The sequence below is a fragment of the Mytilus galloprovincialis genome, chromosome 10 (assembly GCF_965363235.1).
Source record: "Mytilus galloprovincialis chromosome 10, xbMytGall1.hap1.1, whole genome shotgun sequence".
Lineage (NCBI taxonomy): Eukaryota > Metazoa > Mollusca > Bivalvia > Mytilida > Mytilidae > Mytilus > Mytilus galloprovincialis.
Window position 1 is genome coordinate 84,325,527 of NC_134847.1, and position 23,250 is coordinate 84,348,776.

Consider the following 23,250-nt stretch of genomic DNA (forward strand, 5'->3'; position numbering starts at 1 on the left):
GCATACGAACTTTAACTTTACAAAAGTGCATACGTCTGAATATATATATATATATGTTTCTTTGGCATGTGTTTTAAATCCATGCGAACTAGTTTAAAAGTCTCGCACTCGAGCAAAAGACGTGTCAACGATTTACAAACTGGTACGCACCAAATTATATCTCCGGCCAACAAAAATATTTATATTTTTATGACATTTAATATAATAGGCTCCGTAATACTTTATCTGTGTTTTAAAACAAGAAGACATGCTGTCAATGTGTCAATAACAGAATAACAATTCTCCTTAGAGTAACAATGCTTTTACTGCTGTTCGTCATCTCCAAATTTACATTAAGACCTTCAAAAAGGAGCAAACACTCTCTCTTTACTGTTAGTTGAATACGGCCTCTGACACCGGTTTCATTGGAATTTGGAAACTAGCGATCACGTCGAAACTGTTAATTGAAGAACACAACAATATAGGATAACATTTTAGAAGGAAGGCATATATTGCTTCTTTCTCAGATATGAAGTACATGTTTAGTATGTGTAAAAATACAGTAACATATAAGCCCTTATAAGAAAATAACGATTTATTGACCTTGGCCTTATTGATGTTAGAAATCAATGGTGGCAAAGCATAGGTGATGTGTGTCTTATTAAAATATACTAGACAAACTGGTGCAAAAAGTGACAGAATGATAAAATTGAGAATGTTAATAAGTCAACAACCAGCCTAAATCGCAGAAAACAGCAGAATGGCACCAATGAATTTAATGCAGCGAGAACATCGCGCATTCAAAGGCGGGCCTCAGCTGGCCCCTAAATTAAAATGTGTACAAGTTCATTGAAAATGGACGTCGTACTCTAAAACATATATTTGGGACAGGCGCACAAATGCGGCGGCGTTAAACATATTTTGTGAAATCTCGACCATCACTCTATACATTTGTACCTCTAGACAATGTGGAATGAAGAAACACGCAGTATTAATACGCAGAGTAAAACTCAGGTCAAAAGAAGTCCAAGTCCGATGTCAGATTAGGTAACAAAATCAACTCAGTAAAATAACAATGATACATAACAACAAAGGACTACTAGCAGTTACTGACATGCCAGCTCCAGATCTAAATTAAACTTATTAATATGTTCAGTCTTTATCATATGAAAATCACGTATAATCTCTATCTATTAAATGTATGAGAAGATGATGGAATTTACATCAAGACGAAATACGCCATAAAACACATAAGAGCATACACCGCAAGATAGGGGAAACTTTATAAGACCCCCATAAACCACGAGAAACAAACGCGCGTCTGCCGTATTAAATAATATGCCTTGTACCTTTGATAACTATTATCATATTTGAAAAGAATCCTTGCAGAAAAACATCTGACCCGTGCACCAATGTTATCATATAAACGAAAAAAAGTTATTTGTAGATGTAAAATAGTTCTCAAAGGTACCAGGATTATAATTTAGTACACCAGATGCGTGTTTCGTCTACTTATTAGTGATGCTCATATCAAACTATTTATAAATCCAAAGAAGTACAAAGTTGAAAAGCATTGAGAATCCAAATTTATATTGACAGTGAATATGAACATGTTTACTAGTAACTTTGATTAATTGTTGGCCAAGACAACTTATTTGTTATTAAGCAAATAAGTATTTAAAGGGTGTCATATTGTTATCTAATGGTCCAAACTATAATTGTGCTTATACCAAACAAGATTAAAGTTTTGATAGAAAGTTATTTCTATGTTATTGAGATGACCAGATAGTTCTCCTTTCATGCAAAAAACTAAATAAGAATTTTACAAACCTTTCACAGTAAGTTTTCATTGTTTTTCAACGCCATATAATTAATAAGATACCTGAGACGATCTCATTACTTCTCCGAATGTGTCCCTTATAGCTGAAGTAATAGATAGTTACACAGACAAATGTTATGAACAGAATCACTCTTGCATTCAATAGAAACATTGGCGCTCAATTGCACACCTTGTATTTATATATATAATTTACATAAAATTTCACAAAACATTATATTTTATGAAAGAGTTAATTATGTCGCAAAACGCTGAAATTGTAATTATGTGAATATGAATTTCTTGACTGCAAGATAAGCTGCTACCATAAAATGTTAAAAGTGTCAAAATAAAGTGACACCCGTTTTTGTTCAGATCAATCCATGGGTCCTAATATCAGATTGCTCAAATAAGCACTTTTATATTCTTAGATATATAATATATGTGGATCAATACATTACAAAACATGGCAAAATCCGTTATTGTTTTAGCTTTCCGTAGACAAAGAACAATCGATTTTTTTTAATTCGTCCAGACATGTTTTCAGTCCATTTTTTTTGTTATTTTTGTTTTATTTCTTACACGTAAAGGCTCTCTAAGGTTAAATTACTGTACACATAATTCTCGGTTTGGTCTATAAATCGAGGTTTCAAATATTAATAGTTAATCCGGTATGACACATTCGACACCCCCTTTAGAATGAGATGTCTGAAAGAAGATCAAGAAAAAATCGGCATGCAAATTACCGTCATTCAAATTTTTACGAATTAACGTACAACAGGTTGATCGTATCGAGTTTACAAACATAGTCATATAAAAGATTTATAAGAAGAAAAATGGGGGTCAATAGGCATTATTTTGTAAGGCATTCAAATGAATAGAACCAGAGGTTTCTGAAATTCTGAAAACATGACAAGCGAACATCTTTAACGTTTAATCTTATTTGAGTGTCACTTTTAAAACATTTAACGATTCACTTTGATTTACACGATGAAAATAGATGATCCATATATCATTGAAGCTTAATGTAGAAATCAATCAATCAATCAGGTTTTGTACGATACTAATATACATGTAGTTATCAGAAACTATTTTAGGAGTTCAAAAAAAATGTGCAAAATACGGCTTAGGTAATCTGAGCCTTGGATAAGAAAATTTAAAGTTTTGTAAACAGGAAATTTATAAAAATGACCACATGATTAATATTCATGTCAACACCGAAGTGCTGACTACGTGGCTGGTGATACCCAAGGGGACGAAACGTCAACCAGCAGTGGCATCGACCCAGTGGTGTAAATAGTTATCAAAGGTACCTGGATTATAATTTAGTACCAACATTGTTTCATACAAATTGTCTTTAATTTTATTTTAGTGAAAGACAATGGATCCAAATCAGTCCCATAACAAGCAACCCCATTCTCAACATATGGGAAGAGATTCACAAGTGCATCCTCACCACCAACAGCAGAATACAACGGTTGTTATTAACCAGCCCGGTATACAGACCAATCCATTAATGGTTGGAACAATACATGGAACCAGAGGATGGTCAACTGATCTCTTTGATTGTTTTGGAGATGTCAACAACTGTATGTACAACGTAGTAATTTATTTCTTTTCCAGTGGTCTTATCAGTTTAATTTCAACTCATGGGTTTGCTATCTTTTTCTGATGTTTTGAAAATATTTGTGATATTAATGCCTGCATGATTCAAATGAAGTCTATCAATTTGATAAAAAAAAAAATTTTGGTCTTCCAAATTTATCGTAAAAAGTTCTATTACAAGTCATGAATTGACTTCTACATCTTTAAATACTAAGATCACTGTGATTGAACGCCAAATCCCATATTTCGGCATTGAAACTGCCTAACATAACCTCTAAAATAACCTCTGAAAATCTGTAATAAAATAGACGACAACAAAATGCAACAATAACCGTTAACAAAATCAATTACATTAATAATAGAAATAACAGTAGATCTAAATTTACCACTGGTTAAATGAAACATATCATTTGTACCAACACGAATAATTACACTACAAAAATCCATTGAAATCAGATCGGCTCGGCTTACGGACAAGTCGCTCTGAAGTTAGTCCTCCAAAAGCTTGAATTGAAGTATTATTTAACTTTGGGAAATATATGACTATAAAATCCCCTATAAACAAAGTCGACCTGTTCCATAATTTCTGCCCTGAAATAAGATAAAACAGAACAATAATTAGCAGACATACTGTCAGCAGCAATAAGTTTATCCAATAACCCATATTTTAAATAACGTTTATAAGCAAAGCTTTTTTAATCGTCTTGTAACTGTATTAGGAGCACCTGAGATCACTCCAGTTTTTGGTGGGGTTCGTGTTGCTCAGTCTTTAGTTTTCTATGTAGTTTCTTGTTTACTTTTATTTGTCTGTTTGTTTTTTCATTTTTAGCCATGGCGTTATCAGTATATTTTCGAATTGTGAGTTATGACTATTCCTCTGGTAGTTTTCGCCCCTCTTTTACATTGGAGGGGTCACCACAATTAAAAGCCCTCGTGGCGTATACATACTTTTCGGGGAATATATAGTAATGGTTTTGACCTGGTACTTGTCCTATGCATGAGATCTTGTTTAACCTCACTAATCAGAAATGAAATCATTATATATTTATAGGTTTGTATACCGCCTTTTGTTACAGCTGTGCAATGTATAGTATTGCTATACGCGTGGGAGAATCTGCCTGCACAATGTGCTGTGTACCAGCCGTTGATATCAACCTAAGAACAAGAATAAGAACTCTTGGTGGTATACAGGTAAACTAAAATAATTACGTCATACATATATTTAGATAACATACAACAATGCATATTATTATCTTTATAAGAAACAATGGTAGTTCTTTTTGGATATACAAACTTTAGAAAAATGAACGAAACCTCATTTTTATAAAAGAAAACATAATTATACGATATTTTTTGTCCAAGAAATATCGGTTCCCGTTCTCTTTCCTAATGCAATTTGTTCTTATCTCCCATATATGTCAGTTCAGAAATTAAAATAGTTATATCGTCAAAGCGTAAAAAGACTTGTATGATCTTTACAGCTGTACAAAATATATTATTTTATGTGTTTATATATAGAGTGGACGGAGTATGTAGTGATACACACAACGGACAATCAGGATAAGCCGTACTTTTAATTCTGAATACATTTTGAAATACTGCTCCCATTGAATATGATGGTTTATCTGTTACCTTCTGTTTGTGTTTTCTTAGTAAACGGAACAGATGATATCGAGTATTTCTTCATTTCACTTCGTTCTCTTTTATAATAGAAATCGAGTTACTTAAAAAATACAGTTTTTTAAAAAAAAAACATAAAATGTCTTCACTCGTCGAAACACGCAATATTTAATTTTGTTGTAATATTATGAGTCTGATCAGAGTTTCGGCCGACACGGATTCGCTTATAAATCTCATCACTCGAACCTGAACATATGAATGTTAAAAGAATCTAAAATTTCTAAAAGGTCAATAGTGCGTATGAGTAATTGAACCTTAGTGTCTGCATACTTTTTATTTTATCAACGGGATATTCAAGCAAAACATGTTTCATTACCGAGCATATAAGTCAGCACTTCCGTGTTGACATGGATAACAAATACATGACCAGTTTTATTAATGTACTCTTTGCAAAAGTATGAATTATTCGAAATACTAAGGATTTTCTTATCCCAGGCATATATTCCCTTAGACGTATTTGGCACTACCTTTTTGAATTTTTGGCCCTTAATTCTCTTCAACCTTATCATGGTAGGTATAGTGTCCGGCTATGATTGTGGTTTTTCGAGTGATTTGATCCATTTTTTCGAGTGATAAAACATGCGACAAGTTCAATTAACTGCTATTTCGTAATTAAAATAGTTTTTTACATTACATCTTATCTTATATTGAATACTATACTTGTTTTGATCAAGGAAGAAGCAAAATTTCCTTTTATTTAAACCCAAAAATCAGTGTTTATTATTATCCGGGCTTTTTCGAGAGAAACTGTGAAATCGTCTGGGATTTTAGACAAATGATCCGGTTTTTTGACAGAAAATTTGAATAAGAAAAAAGGTATTCTAGATTTTAAACAATGATTTCTCTAGTTTATACCTGTAATTTAATGAATGAAACTCAATAAATTACAAAAACATATTACTAAATTGATCAAAATTAACCTTTTTGAATTTAATGCAAATTTTCTGTTCGGAAAACGTTCTACCACAACTTTCAAGTATTAAATTAATAGAAATTATTGGATCCTTTAAAAGGTCTTCAGAACAAAGTAAAGGGGAATCATAATCTTTTCAACTTAATTTCGTTGTACTGTTGTTGTCAAAGTAAATACCATGGATTTTTTATACGGGATGTATTATGGTACCCAGTTGTCCATCCGTCCGTTGTCAGCATGTCGGACAAAAACTCAAAAACGCTGTAACCATTATACATGAAACTTCGGTGAATTGTCTGTCTATTGAGGTATCCACCCTTTCGATTTTTTTTATAAATTTTAGACTTTACGTGTCTGGGTTATGGGATTTTAGTAAACAATCTAGAGTATCTAAAGAGCATGTGTCACTCACCTTAGTCTATTTGCTGCAGTGCATTCTAAACTAAGGACACTCTTCAACATTAAAGACAAGAATAGAATTCATGACACAATTCTCCATTTTGGTGATGGTGACTTGTTTATAGATCTAACTTTACATAAAATTCTTGTTGTGTACAGTTATCTCTATCTTTAATGAACTTGGTCAAGTCGTTTCAGAGGAGAATATTTTTGTAAAAGTTAATGGACGACGACAGACAACGATAGGGACAAGGACATATATATTCCATGTATGCATTTCCCTCAACATTATCAGTGTTATGTGTACAAAAATGGCTTTATACTGTATTTTGGAATTAAAGCCTTTTTAAGCTTATTTGAACTTTTTTTAACGAAAAATAATGTCGGATTAATGATATCTTTCTTTATCAAATACTATCATACACAATATAACTTTGTATATTAAACTCAAGTTTTTATTGCACGTATTGTTAGAAAGGAAGTCTGTTTGTTTATATTTTTGCTCATATTCACTCCAAAAAAGTGGTCACACTCGAAAAATCCCGATCAAATCACTCGATAAACCACGATCCTAGCTGGACACTATACCTACCGTGCTTATACTGTTTGGCTTTCTAACTATATTGATCCGACCGTCGCTGATGAGTCTATTATGCCGGCGTCTCACATTGGTGTATAGACCGGCGTGCATCAGACGTACAGAGAAAATTGACAAAGTCCGTATACGTTAGTTGCACGCCAGAGGAACGCTAAGCAATCGTTAAACGCGAGTAACATAAGTTTGAAATACGTCGGAATGCAAAGGTATACGCTTGGCGAACGACATTACTCCAGGAAATTTTTATGCAGCATAATAATGTCATCCAGCTCAATCGTTTGCCGAGTTTATACCTGTACGCTATACGCACGTAATACATACGCTACAGATAAGTTTTAAATACGTTTAGGGCACGTTGTATACACTTCAAGTTCGTCCGACTTTAACTAAGACATATGCGGGTGTGTTTGTAACAAACACCTCATAACTAAACCTTCCACACACCCCGAAAGCACGGATTATTGTCCCAGATACGACCGGGACGCGTCTCAAACACGTTCAAGAGACTTGTTTTCCGTCGTACTGTGCAATCCATCTTCGTCCGACAAACGCCCGAAATATTCCAACATACGTTACTTGAACGCCCGATAAACGCTTAGGTATGCTTCTCGTACGCCCAATTCACGCTTAAAGCTCGTTGTGCACATGATACAGATATGATTGACAGGTTAAATGCATCCAATATTACTAGCGTACATGATTTTTTACCACGCCCGGCGTACGTCGGAGCTATACGCTGATGTGTGACGCCGGTATTATGTAGACGAAACGTGCGTGTGGCGTATTAAATTATAAGCTTGATAGCTTTGAAACTAACTACAACTACGCTGTTTATACTTAGACACAAGCAGTACACAATCTGTTGCATAAACCTAGTACTTGTTAATGAAAATAAACCTTTATCAATTTTGTTTTATAAAGCAAACCCAAGAATACTGTAAAATCTTGTTAGCGTGACATAATGCTAGTATTTAAAAGATATTGAGCAGAAATGCAAAAGAGAAGCCATTGTTGGAATGCTACTGACAAATATGTGTTTATTGGGCTTTATACAAAACATAAGAATTAATATTAGGTAACTTAAAGAAAGACAATCTCATGTAGATAATCTTGAAAAACGAGTTGCATAATGAATGCGTCGATATTTTAGGTTGATAAATCCGGTGAACTATTTTTAGCTGATACCAAATTAAAACTAGTTTAGATAAATATGATGACAGAGTTAAAATTATACAACAACAGAAAAGACTATAAGTATATATAAGTTGCTTAATTATTTAAGGTCTTCCAAATATATATAGTGTTTCTAAGAAATTCAAATTCAACAATACAAGTAGAACTATTAACGTTGAATGAAGTTACGAATTGTATCAGCATATACAATCCATAAACTTCTTAGAGTTGTTTCTGTGAGTTGCTGTTTCGCAGCAATGACTTCCATGTTTTATATTTTAGGGGGATATGTGTAATGATTGTATGATTGTTGCCTTTTGTGCAGCTTGTGCAGCCTGTCAGGAAAACAGAGAGCTACGTGCTATGGGACTCTAAACCAATGTGTACACTAAAGAGGGCTTAATTTAAATAATAACTGGTTATTTTTTATTAGACTTTATATATAATGTGTGTTTGTATAATTTAGATAGAGATAGTGTTTTATGATAAATTTTCTATAAAGTGAAGTTCACTTCAAAAACTCATAGAAATAAACTATGCAAACGTACCTTTGTAACGGTTCGATCTTTCTTTGTGTGTTTAAAACTATACAAATGAAAAGACATAAAACAAATTTCCTGTTCAGTTACCAGTAATGGAATTGATGCAATCAATATCTTCAAAGTTCCTCAGCACACGGAGGTAACATCTTAAAAAGTAGAATCACAACAATACTGGACTGAGAGGAAAATTCAAAAAGGAAAGTCGATAATCAAATGGCAAAATCAAAAACCCAAACACATCAAACGAAAGGATAACAACTGACTTGGTACATGCATCCTATGTAGCAAATGGTGGATTAAACCTGATTTATTTCTAGCTTAACCTCTCACTTGTATGACAATCGCATATAATTCCATTATATTGTCAACTGCGTGTGAACAACACAAACAGACGTAATAGTTATAAATGTCAAAAAATAGTGGTACAGCAGTCAACATTGTGTTATTATGTTAATCACTATAAAAACAAACAAATATCTCAGCAAACATTTACCATGACACAATAACACAATGACGGTAAGTATAAGAATAAAGCCACGTCATATGCAGCTAAACTCAAAAAGGCATATAGAAAGTGTAGCTTTATTTTTAAAATCAGTCTGTTCCTATTGTATCCTACAGTTACACCTAAAGAATTTAAAAGTAAGCAATCATTGCAGGACTACTGGGGATCTAAATATACTTCGACATGAACATTTTTAAAGGTGATATAGCATGATCCTAAATTTGATTTGGTAGACAGGTCGAGATAGTTATATTGCAGTTTGTTGCACAATTACTAACCCAATTCTATATTTTTTTTTTGTATTTGTTATAAAATTCATAAAATAACATGATAACAAACAAAAATTTAACGTAATTTCGTATTTGTACTTTATTCGTCTGATGAGTTAAGCCTTTTTCAACTGATTTTTATAGTTCGTTCTTTTATTGTACTGTTATACCACTATCCAAGGTAAAGGGAAGGGTTGGGATCCCGCTAACAGGTTCTGTATGTATGTGGCTGTCCATAGGCAGGAAAAAAAGGCAACAGTAGTATACCGCTATCCGAAACTCAGAAATCGATAGAAAAAAAAACAAATCCGGGTTACAAACTTAAACTGAGGAAAAAGCATTAAATATAAGAGGAAAATAACGACACAACGTAGCACACACAGAAACGAACCAAGCATTATACAAAATTCGATGAGAATAACAAATATAACATCAAAACTAAATACATGAATTTGTGATAGAAAGGTACCGTGATACGTCTTATAGTATTGTGAATTCACACTCATATAGTATTGGAAACAAACGACACAAAAGGAGCCTGTAGCTCAGTGGTTGTCGTTTGTTTATGTGCTAAATATTTGTTATTCGTTCATTTTTTGTACATTAATTAGGCCATCAGTTTTCCCGTTTGAATTGTGTTACATTGTCATTTTGTGGCCTTTTGTAGCTGACTATGCGGTCTGGGCTTTCCTCATTGTTAAAAGCCGTACGGTAACAAATAGTTGTTAATGTCTGAATCATTTGGTCTCTTGGGTAGAGTTGTTTCATCATTGGCAATCATACCATATCTTCTTTTTTTTAAATTAATTTCGATTATTATCCAATTTTTAGAAAATTACCTGTGACGTTGCTTTTGGTGGCGTTCAAACTTTCGTATAACAAACAGTTCGTAATTCTATTATGTGTACTGTCCTAAATTATGTTAAGACATTCGTTGTTATTATGTGGCAAAGATATAAAAAAAAAAGTATAATATTATTTATTTATGTATTCCTCTGTTTTGTGTGTTTTTTCCATTTTTTTGTACTGTATTCATGTCATGTAATGTTGTCATTATAGCGGTATATGTAACATTGTCATAAAATGTGAGCCATTAAACCAGGTTCAACTTACACTTCTTTTCTTTACATGTCCTCTGCCAAATCAGGAATTATGCAGTTTTTATCTAATAGTTCGTTTCTATGTATGTTGCATTGTTCTTTGTTTTTGTTGCTCTTTGGTGTTTACGTTGTATAGTTGTTTTCCTCTTATTGTTTGTGTGTTCCCCGCGGTTTTGGTTTGGAACACGTTTTTTTTTGTTTGTTTATCTTTATCGATTTAAGACGTTTGAACAGTGGTATACTGTTGCCTTTATGTTTAAATAAGTTTCGTTACTCACTATATGATTTTAATAGCATGCATCTGCTACTAAAATTAACAGCGGTAGGCAAGGATAGATACACAGTTCGTTCCCGTAAGAATGCCAATTATATAATTATTTGTTGAAAAGATTGACCTCCAAATTTAACAAATAAATTGTCAATAAGAAACGCCAGGTTATTGATTACTTGTTCCTTTGTGTATCATGTTTTCCTTTTTGTTCACTTTAAAAAAAAAAATGCCGTTTATTATCCCAAAGTAAAAAACAATATTTGTATTTTCTATCACATTCAGTACAATTATCCTTTGTTTTAAATGGTTTTTGGAATTATTTTAAAAACACATAAAGATACATTTTTGTGGTAGTTTAAGTGCCAAGTGTTAGAAGTGTCTGTTGTATATCAGATGATATTTGACATAATGATCAGAAAAAGACACCCGATTTACTTTAAACCATACAACACGATATCGACTACGGACACACGATCATGACAGTAGACCAAAATGAATATTACCATATTACATTGATGTCAGATTAACAAAACCATTTTAAAAACATTTTGCAATGTATTGCTTATACATGTATTAGTGTTTAACTCAGTTATCAGTGCTACGGTAATGAGTTGATTCTTGTTATCTCTCTTTTGGCAAGACTACCAATTCGACCACACATAAATATACTAGTATAAAGTGGTATATTTTTTGTTAAACTTCAAAACATATTGCTTACCATCCCTTATTTCAGTTGGACGTGTGTTCTATAAATTGAACCCCCAAATTAAATGACAGAGACTTGCAGTACGAACGAATATTCTACATATTGACCATAATGTGAGCAAATTTTATCATGTCATACGTTTTACATACATGTACTACTATAATTAGGCAGTCAGCTTCATATCATCACCTGTATATTGTACATCAAGAACGAATATATGTCAAACGCATTGATTTCGCATTTTCGAAATTCTGACTTCAAAGAGATAACATCCATTCCGCACCTATTTATGACGTTTTTATACTACTATTCGATACGTATTAATTGTAAAACCAACTTCATTAACAGTGTTGTGATTCATGATGCAATCACAATATCTCTTTCAGCATAGTTATAGAGGAATTAGACACTTTATAGTTTTGGGGCCACCTTTAGGTGGGGTTCGTGTTGTTTATTCTTTAGTTTTCTATGTTGTGTCGTGTGTACTATTGTTTTTCTGTTTGTCTTTTTTATTTTTAGCCATGGCGTTGTCAGTTTCTTTTAGATTTATGAGTTTGACTGTCCCTTTGGTATCTTTCGTCCCTCTTTTATGAATGTGTAAGTTAAATGATACTAGAATGAACGTGTGATTTAAAAATCATATTCCCCATTGGAATATCTACACAAGAAATAGGACGCTTAATCTGTCGAAGCCTTTGATTTCGTTACACTTTGAGTTCATTTTTTCCCCTTCTTTTTATTAATGATAAATAGGATTTGAACACAAAATTATTAAATTATATCGCATGTTATTATATATTCTTATATACGTAAACATATATACAAGGCAAGGACCGAATGTATATTTAAGATATCAAATGACATAAAAAGCAAATACAATCTAACGACTCAGCCTGTATGTTAGTGACTGTCCCGAGGAACAAGTGATCAGTATTTTAGAGTTTCTTATTGACAACATATTTGTTGAATTAAGAGGTAGACTTTTTTTATGAAATTGTCGCCATTCCTATGGAAACGAACTATGCTCCTCTCCTTATCGACCTCGTTTTATTTTCTAAGGAATCAGAGTTCCTTTAGACACTAACATATAGCTCAAAGGAGCCAGGTAATTCAATTTCACATTTATAGGATATAGATGATATATTGGTGATGTTCTGTCAATTACAATCCAAACTTTTCTGATTGGGTTTGATAAGTATATCCCTAGAAATGATAGAAACAACAGTTACGGCTTTTACCGCCCAATTTTTAGACTTAGATATAAAATTTGACATACATATTCATCGCAGAACTTAGATGCAATATCCGAACAAGTACAATCACAAAAAAAACCTGAAAATTCAAAAAGGAAAGTAAACAAAATCTAAATCTAAAACACATCAAACGATTGGATAACAACTGTCATATTCCTGAATTGGTACAGGCATTTTCGTATGTAGATATTGGTGGATTGAGCCTGGTTTTATAGCTAGCTAATACTCTCATTTATATAACAGTCGCTTCAAATTCCATTATTTTGACATCAATGTGTCAACAAGACACACAGACCTGGGTCTTTTATAGCTGACTATGCGGTATGGGCTTTGTCCATTGTTGAAGGCCGTACGGTGACGTATAGTTGTAAAATTCTGTGTCATGTTGGTCTCTTGTGGACAGTTGTCTCATTGACAATCATACCACATCTTCTTTTTTTATAGACACAATTGAAAAAAATGTCAACTCTTAAGCTCAGTTAATATAAATCGCTGGATTTCAAATTTTTGGCCTTAGGTGTTCCTGTTCAAGGTCAATTCAGAAAAGCGCTTTGGATAAAAGTAAAGTGTACGGTGTTGTTTTCATTTTTTATATTTACTGTCTGTTTTGAGTCTTTTCATTGATGAAATTAGACTGCAATTATTACAAAAACGTCTCGTTTGTACAAATGTATGTAAAAGAGGGACGAAAGATACCAGAGGGACAGTCAAACTCATGAATCGAAAATAAACTGAAAACTAAAGTGTACCAGATTGCTTCACAAACAAACGAAATTATTAATTTATCATACTCTGTTTGCTCATTTAATTTCCGATTTTGAATGTTTTGAATGTTTCTTATAGATTGCATATTATTTTCTTACGTGTATTGAAAAGATATGATGTATATTCCCCTCGTTCCATTGCATTGCGTGACCTATGTCTTTTCAAGTAATAAACGAAAACCAAATATGATTGAACACAACAAACAATTAACGACTCCTGACGTTAGAAGGCATGTGCAAAATGTGGTGGTGATCAGAAGATTCGTGACATTTGATAAGCGACCATACTTTCTGAATTTTCGTTAGAGTTAGGCAGTTTTGTTATTTTACTTTGTATATGTCTTCATTGAGACCTATATAGTAGTACTTAGTATTTACCGTTCCAAAACATGCACTTCGAAAATCTTCTTTTAAAAATGAAATAATGTTGACTGTATCTACAATTTTTGAAACTGACGAACATTTAAAAGTTACTTAAGTAACTTAAAGAGGTAACTACAAAAACAAGCAAAGAAAAAAGCAAATAAAAACAGTAAAAGAATGAACACTTTCTAATACGCCAGTTTATTTTACAATGTTTGATAGTTACTATTTATGCTTACACATAAGATATAATATGGACCAAAGTACCACTTAACCGTTGTCTAATTTCCTGTAGCTATTATCTACTATATTGCCATCTTTACAATGTCAAGTTACATTTGTGAGTGCACTCCCCCGATATTCTGACATATTACCAATACAACCTGTATTGATATAAGATATCTAAAGTAGGTTTAGTAGTTTATTTTTTATTCAGATAACTATTAATTTTTTTCGTATACAGTATTCATCTATTTAAAACTAACTTTTATGTCTGTTATTGTATAAAATCCATTCGTAAATAGGAAAATTTTTCAAGTTGCATCAGCGCAGTAAGTTAACTGTTGAAACATACCATACGACTGTAAGTTTAAATAATTATTTTATCCTATGTCTTTAATCATTGTTTGTTACAAATGAATATTCTATCAAATTGGGTGATTTCATAAGTTTGATTTTAACATGATTAACCAATAAACGAAAACAAAGATGAAACGGTTATAACTGGTAAAATCAGGAAACTCTATCTTTTAGATGTTAGTGTTAGTTTAGCTACACGGGGAATATGGAATTAAATCATTAAAACTGATAGGCAATCTTAGTCCTAATCGCATGTAAAGATATGGAATAATATATAAGATCAGTATTTATTCACCTCTTACAGTAAAAAATGGTTTAATGTTGTATATTAAGATATAAATTTCATGATTCCCGGGTTAAATAAGTAGTATACCGATTTTTAAAACTCATAAATCGATAGAAAAAAACCAATCCTAGTTACAATTAAAAGTAAGGGAAACGCATTAAATATAAGAGAACAACGACAAACGATTTTTTTCCTAGATAAAACAGACTTTTTTCTTTATTTGTTTTGTTTCTTGATTTTTGACGTAATTCATTTGATTATTATGAAAACAAACCATATACGAATATTTTAGGCTTTTTCAGTCCTTAATTATCATTTTGAATTCGTAGCGATAAAGTCTACATCTCATGCATGTGCACTCAGAAGACACTTATAGTTCATCTTTAATCGATCTTATGAATTTAGCTATTTTAACTGGTTTTTATAGTGTGTCAATAATTATTATGTACTGTGAAACCACTTTCCCAGTTGAAGGAATGGTCAGATACATGCTAATTGTTTTAACCCTACCTTGTTTAGTGTGTACATGTCACGTCAGGAGCCTGTAACTCAGTGGTTATCGTTTGTAACTGTAAAGCATTTCGTTCCTTATTTTTACATAAATCAGGCCGTGTGTATTCTGTTTTTAATTGGATTTCATTTGCCTTTAATATCCGGTCTTTTTTTGGCTGACCATGAAGTATTGGTATTTCTCATTGTTGGAGGACGTCTGATGACCCATAGTTGTTATAAACTCTGTATCATTTAGTCTCTGGCGGAGAGTTGTTACATTGGCAATGTTACCACACCTTCTGATATTTATATGTAATGTCAATCTTTGATTCAAACTAAGGCCGTGTTCACATTGACCTAAACTCGGTGTTGTGTAAGTGTAACTCACACGTACACTAAACAAAATTACGTTCCCATTGATAAAATTCAATGTTTACATGTAGTGTAAAACATGCTTTGTCTACATGCAGTCGATACTTGATGTAGGCCTTGTGTAGATTATTAAAGTGTACACAAAACTAGGCATTTAAAACATTAGTTTCACCGTGTATATTTAAGGAAGAAACAATTTTGGAATAAAATTAATATTTATAACAATTATTAATAAAGCTCTTTACATAAATATTTGTCTAAACTTGATATATTTAGTTTTTTTTTTTTTTAAACTTAACGTAGCTTTATTAAGCCCTTATCAAGACTCAAAGCAGCATCATTGCCGAACACATAATTCATTTGAAAATTAAGGTCTTTCCGAATCGACTTGACTTGCACAGAAATGTTTGCCACTGGTCTTTACTCAAACAACGATTCACTCATAAATGCATTACTTAAAAAGTGTGAGGTAAATGTATTCTTTGTCTAGTACATGTATCTCGGATCCGTTAAATTACCCTTAAAAATTATCCTTAAAACTAAAAAAACATTACCCCTCCCTTTGCCAAATATTCCTTGGAGAAGAAATACCATTTGAAACAAACAGAAAAGACAGAAATGTAGTGATCCCTAATATATCATACCTTTTTCTCCTTCAATCTCTGTACCGATGTAATGCATTGGTTTCATGAGAATAAAAATATATATTATTTCTCATTTGATAAATCTTAATACAATACATACAAATACATATCTTTTTATTGGTTACAGAATTTAGTACATGTAGTGTCATTATGTATGTTGATTATCAACGAATTCTTATTAAATCCAACATTTATTGTAAAGATTCTCAACTGTATCTATTTTGTTATATATAATGCATTTCCTTTTTACAATTATGAAAAAGAAGAGGAAATATTTGAAATTGCCTAAAACATACACTTGCCTTACTTAAACAGGAAACAAGCAAATACAAAAACAAAAACAAATAAATGAATGAATGAATGAATGAAAACCTTTCCGATTCGCCAGTAATGATATGTACTTTTCATGCTTACACATACATGTATCATGTGTATATGGACAAAAGTTCCACTTAACCGTTGTATTGTTTCCTGTTGGATCCTTGCCATCTTTAATAAGTCAAGGTAAGTGCACTCCCCCCAATATTCTGACACTTTGCCAATAAAACCCGTATCAACATTGAATATCTTAATTGGATCAATGTTATATTTAGAAATATGACTTTTTGGCTAAAAATACTTTTTGACACCAATGGTCTGGGCGGGAGGAAATCTTTGGTATTACAAAATAGCATACAGTTAGACCAATCAAAATGTGTGAAATAAGACATATTACAAAATTTCCAATGTCAGTGGTTGTAAAGTTTGCTTCCAAAATGTTGTATGCAAACTTGAAAATCGTTGTAGAATGGCTTTGGGAAAAAATTTGTGTATTTCTTTATTTCTGTGAAAATAATTTAAGTTCTTGGATAATCCAGAAATGTCAAAGTTTTATTTCACTGCTATTTACAAAAATGTTCAAGTTCACGTACGACATTTTGGAAGCATGCCTTTTGCCAAAATTTTCAAAGCCTGTTTGTGAGATATTTTGTCCTTGAAAAATTTGTAATTTACAACATTTAAGAAGCCCAGCGACGATATACCAAGATTGAAATGAGCTCTTACATTGAATGTAACTTATATTTTTGGTGGACACAATTTAACGTGCATTTCAAACTATCAATTTGAAATCTGATGTTTAAATGGCTTAAATTAGTAAATACCTGCTTAGCATTACATGTTGAGCTATTTTTAGTTTATTTTGTTACTATTTGTGTGTAAACAAATAAGACATAATTAATCTTCCTCGTTTTGTGAACTTTACAAATATAAAACTAGTGTATTTATCGTTAAATATGGTAACAAAAATCTTAAATTTTTTATTTAGCATTTCTCAGCCACAATTTGTCTTCTAACAATTTAAACTGTGAACATATATTTTTTGGTAAACCAATAATTCGATCATATTAAACAATGAAAATAAATTGCTGGATCCCCTATTTTTGTATTCGTACCAGTTATTAAAATAAAAAGTATTTAATATCACATTATCTCTTTCTTTTCTTCCAAGCCTGTTTATTTTCTCTTTATCAACTACTTTTTTATTCTTGCGTTAACCAAAATAGCCGCTTAAACAAGAGGAACATCCGTCCGTTGCGTTAACCAACCTGCCAACTGTGTATTTTAAAAGTTAGGTTGATGTCATTTTGACGAGAGTTTTTTTTTGCGTTAACCAACATAAATATAAGATATATAATGATTTAGTTTTGATCAAAAATTATTATAAACCAAAGAGTGAAAGGTGTTTGGAACCGTATATTCAGGAACTATAGTCAACTTTATTCTACTAAGTAAGTTTTTCTATTGTTGAAATATGTTTATTTTAATTTGTAAAATTGATTCTGTTGAAAAAGTCAAATTAAAGAAACACTGAGTATGATTATTAATTCGGCTTTTTGCTTTTATTTCTTTTGGAAAAGGGGATGCGTGGTGTGGTTAAGAAAACTTTCAATGACACCATTAAGTTCCTATATTGTCATTGCACATCATACCTAAATCTATGTCTTAGGATAAGAAAAACAATACGAAAAACTCAACATTTAATATTGGTTTATAATATTTCGGTACAGGAATAGATTACCTTAACCGTATTTGGCATAACTTTTTGGAATTTGGGGTCCTCAATTCTCTTCAACTTTGTACTTGTTTGGCTTTACAACTATTTTGATCTGAGCGTCACTGATGAGGTTTATGTAGACGAAACGCGCGTCTGGCGTATTAAATTGTAATCCTGGTACCTTTGATAACTATTAAAACAATTTTAAATATGTATGAAGTACGCATGATAATCAAAAGTCATCTTATTTACAATACATATTGTGTGGTAGTATTATATGCTTTTTTTTTTTGTTAATTTGCTATTTCAGTTTGCATTTGTTGTCGTACATAGAAGAGATATGTTCTAAACAAAATTTGGACTCATACAGCTGATAGAAGAACATAAACTGATATATTTATGATGATAGATGATTTATTTCTCATCACATTTTTTACAGCTATGGCAATACCGTGGACTGATGATACAAATCAGGACAGAGAACAATTAAGGATAGGAACCGATGAACTAGACTCACAGTCCAACTTTACAAATTATAATTTCGTCAGTCAGTCGAGATCAGCGCGAGAACTGCGCAGCCAGTCCAATACTGAGAGGCATGACGATGACTCATTTATCGGAACTACACATTCAAGTGAGTATATAGCAATTTGTTCTCCGATCTATAAATCGGAAACTTGCGGCAACAGTTTTTTTTAAATAGTGTATTGACTTTATGTGTACTAGTACATGTATCGACTAGTATACACATCATGTTTTGCGTATATTAATGAAACATGATAAATATGAATGATTGATATGATGCAAAGAAGATATACATTTAAAGTTATTTGCATCCTAAACTTTTACTCTATGGTCCACAGGAGTAGTTGCATCATTAATCATACTTCCGCGTAATTGTTTTGGTTTTTCAAATATTTGATATAAAAGTTAAATGAAACAGATATTCAACAAAATTAACCATTTCCTTTAGTGTTGTTATATTCATACTGCTTTCTTTTGGTCGTTTAATCGTGTGTGTGTGTGTGTGTGTGTGTGTGTGATATTTTCCGTTGACATGAGTTAATCAGTTATCGTTCGACATGACTTTGGCTGTGTCTGCGGTATCTTATAAGATTAGGAAATGTCAAGTCAAGTTCTAAGCTTTCAAACGAATACTTTCAAACATATGCATTTGACAAATCGTTTTGTTATAATAGTTCCTGATAAGGCTGTTGTAAAAGTAAATGTCATGTACACTAAAATTGGTATACTTATGACTTATACGAATCCTAGACGGAAACACATGTAACTACTCAGTCAAGATTGTGATGTTAATAATAGACACACAGAAATTGTTATATTTTGTCATTAAAATCATATTTGGTTTACAATAAATACTAGTTGGGATTGTTCATAATGAAATTCCAGAAAAAAAACATTCAACGACAAAATAGTTTGTTTGAATTCTGATTAATAAAAGTACGAGAATCATTGAAACGTTAACAAAAAGGCTTTCGGGCGACATACCTCAAACAGAATGAAAGCAAAACATGTTCACAGTCACAAATACAGGTCTATGTAAAAACCATACTTTTAGTTACATGCATGATTAAACAAAGTATTTTAATATAACACAAGTGTTTCTCTTATAATTACAGGGATGTTGGCACTGCAGAGAGAAAATTTGAAGCTGAGATCAAAGTTAAACTGTTTCATATGCAAACAAAAGCAGTTCACACATGTATTACTTCCATGCAGTCATGTTGTGTGTGGTGATTGTGTTAAGCTGACAATGTGTTCGTGTGGTATACTTATTGAATCATCACATGTATGCACGTTAACGCCTATTCATACTACAGAACATGAAATGGCAAGATCCATCAGTTCATTGGAATTAATATTTTCAATTGACTCCAACAACTCGTAGAAGAATTTGGAATGCTATATCGGTTTTACAAATAGACAAATTTGACTAATGTTTAACAATTTAAAGAACAGTTATTGTAGTTCATTCAGGGATTCATATTACATTTATATAAGTTGTTTTAGTGTAAATAACCATAAATGAAATGACTGCTGATGATTCGTGATGCAGGATTTTGTGTTACAGATGACCATCAAGATAATACATTTTTGTTTATGAGAGATAGATATGACATGTTTTTGATACTCCCTCTTGAAATTAACAGTTTTTGCGTATCGTATAGTTCAATCAAGCTATTTATATGAAGGACGTTTGTTAATTTATGTTGGGCTTCTAGTTTTGAATTTTTCTTTTTTTTTTGTATTGACAATACTTTTATGATTGTTCTTGATTATGGATAATATCATGCCTTTCTATACAGTCTATACCGTTGTTGCATAAAAGTTTTTGTGATGTATGGCCCCGACATTGAAGCGTAAGACGGCCTGATTTTAAGTATCAATGATGTGAACGTACGATATGTAGCAGTTACTGATAGCAGTTGTTTCATAGTGTAGTGTGTAATATATTTTGAACTATAATGTTTACAAACAATTATACTGACGTAAATGTCAATGTCATTGTTTTATCAATGAGTACAATAGAAGAATCTGTTTGACAATTAAAAGTAATGTTATAGCAACCATTTGAAAGCATATGAATAGTCATTATAAGTGATATTATTTAATATGAGTGATAAGTGGAATGTAACAGGGAACATCAGGAGGAGTTTGGTCTCCTGAAGGAAATTGTAACAAGCCAATATTTGAAATAAATATTAAATTATGTTGTTAAAAGAAACAATTATTCTGACGTTGACAAAACAAAATAAATGGCCTGTATATATTTTAATTCGTTATTCTTTTATGTACCTTTTATAATGGGTTAATAGATTAAGCTCAACGGGGGTTTTGGTTTGCAAAATCTTGTTACACCTTTTACCATATTTCTGCAAATATTAGCAGTGATTGTTCTATTTCATATCTTAATGTTTTTTTCTATATACATCTTAAAAGTGTAGATGCCATAACAGGTGTTTAGTGTACTTATTATAATCAGACGGTTACTTTAGTACGCTTATGAACAAATCGGATTGCTTTATGTGTGTTTTATATTATTTGACATATAGAGTAGATATATAGAAAATTGTTGAGTGATTGATGGTTAAAAACTGTTGAAAAACGTACATTAATTGTTTAACGTTTTTTATCTTGTTTTTGTGTAGTTGTCTAGCATTTTCCATTTTGTATACCTTGCATCACTTTTTTGTCAAAATTTGATAAACAATGAAACTCAATATAAATTTGGAAACTCATTACAGTCCAATCAACAGAGGGGTAATTGACTTCTGAATGTAAAGTTCGTGTTGCCTTGTCATTTAACTTTTACAGTTTGCTTTTAATTCATTTAAAGAAGCTGACTTAAATTAAAGTATGTTTTCAATGACACTAACTACTCTTAACTTGGTTTCAGATATCACTTAACTCTGAAAACTTTCCGTATTTTGTAAACGTTATTCCATTGAGTGCTCATTGTGCACCCTTGTCGACTCGTTTTGTGTTTTGATATAAATCAGACTTCATGCAATACCTTCCCAAAGAGGTATTTGTAGTCCGTCTTTAACGAAAGATACCAGAGGGACCGTCAAACTCATAAATCGACAATAAACTGACAACGCCATGGGCAAAGGGACAAACAGAAAAACAATAGTACACATAACTCAACATAGAAAACTAAAAAATAAACGAAATTATAAATTTTAGGGACCTTCAAATGTTAAGCTAATATGTGTCAATTTATCCTCGTGGCATTACCTTAAACACATTACGGCCCTGATTAATAAGTTCTTTGTAAATGCATCTTCAAACATGTTTCAGCCGTATACATACTTATTGACGATCTGATGACCTTCATATTAAAACCCCTGGCCGTATATAGCCATAATTTCTAATGTCACATAATACAGATGTCACTTAAATGAATGGCACTAGTACTTTCATTTTATTTTAACATAAAAGGCCGTTGATTTTTTATCTTGAAAAAAATAAAACTTTGTTTCCTGTTTATGTTGCTAACTGCTTCATCTTATTTTGTCAAGGCAGATAGTCATACAAGGCAACATTTAAAAAAAGAATGTTTAGGAATAGATTACCCTAGCTGTATTTGGCAAAACATTTAAGAATGTTTTGTCCGCAGTGCTCTTTGTACTTTTTGGGGCCTTTTTACCTTTTTTCGACTCGAACGGAATTGATGAGTCTTTTGTAGACGAAACGTGTGTCTGGCGAAATTACATAATCGCAATCATGGTATATATGATTAGTTTGTAGACTGATGCTATATAATATATCTGTCCGTTAAATTAGTCATTATGATCGAACAGAATTAATCCATCTACTTGTTCGCAGTAAAAGTGTCACGAAACAAGATATCAAATATAGAACGTTCTCCTATAATTGTTTTGATGAATTCCTTTCACAGTTATTTATATTTTTCAATCATCGAAACAAATTCATTATTGTTTTACTTCATACAAAACTGTCATATTTTGTTCAATAACTGGACAATGCCTTCGTTGTACTTATTTGGCTTTCTAACTATTGTGATATATTAGCGTCACGATGAGTTTTATCTAGACGAATGGCGCGTCTGGCGTATCAAATTATAACACTGGTACAACTAACGATTATGTCTACATGTTCTAGGTTGGCTAGTTTAATTTCGATTCATGATTTCACCGTCAAGTGAAGTCATACCTTATAACCCATAAGGAATGACTCGCTCACGTTAATGCATGTGATCGGGAAACAGATAAAACAAATATGTGTTTTATTGTAACATAAGAAGAAATATCCGTATCACTGAGTGTATAATTTTTATTCACCACCAAAGCTTACCAAAAATATAAAAAAAACATATTCATACGGGATGTAGTTACGATCCTATTGTCAAGCCATAATATGT

The 23,250-nt window shown here is 31.9% G+C and overlaps 1 long non-coding RNA gene across 1 annotated transcript; it reads left to right on the forward strand.

Annotated features, from left to right (window-relative positions):
- The first annotated feature begins 17,916 nt into the window (after positions 1-17,916).
- On the forward strand, positions 17,917-21,141 carry LOC143048646 (uncharacterized). The gene is made up of 3 exons (XR_012969904.1): positions 17,917-18,078; positions 18,784-18,978; positions 19,985-21,141. It is a non-coding gene; the product is annotated as an uncharacterized LOC143048646 (long non-coding RNA).
- Positions 21,142-23,250: the final 2,109 nt, after the last annotated feature.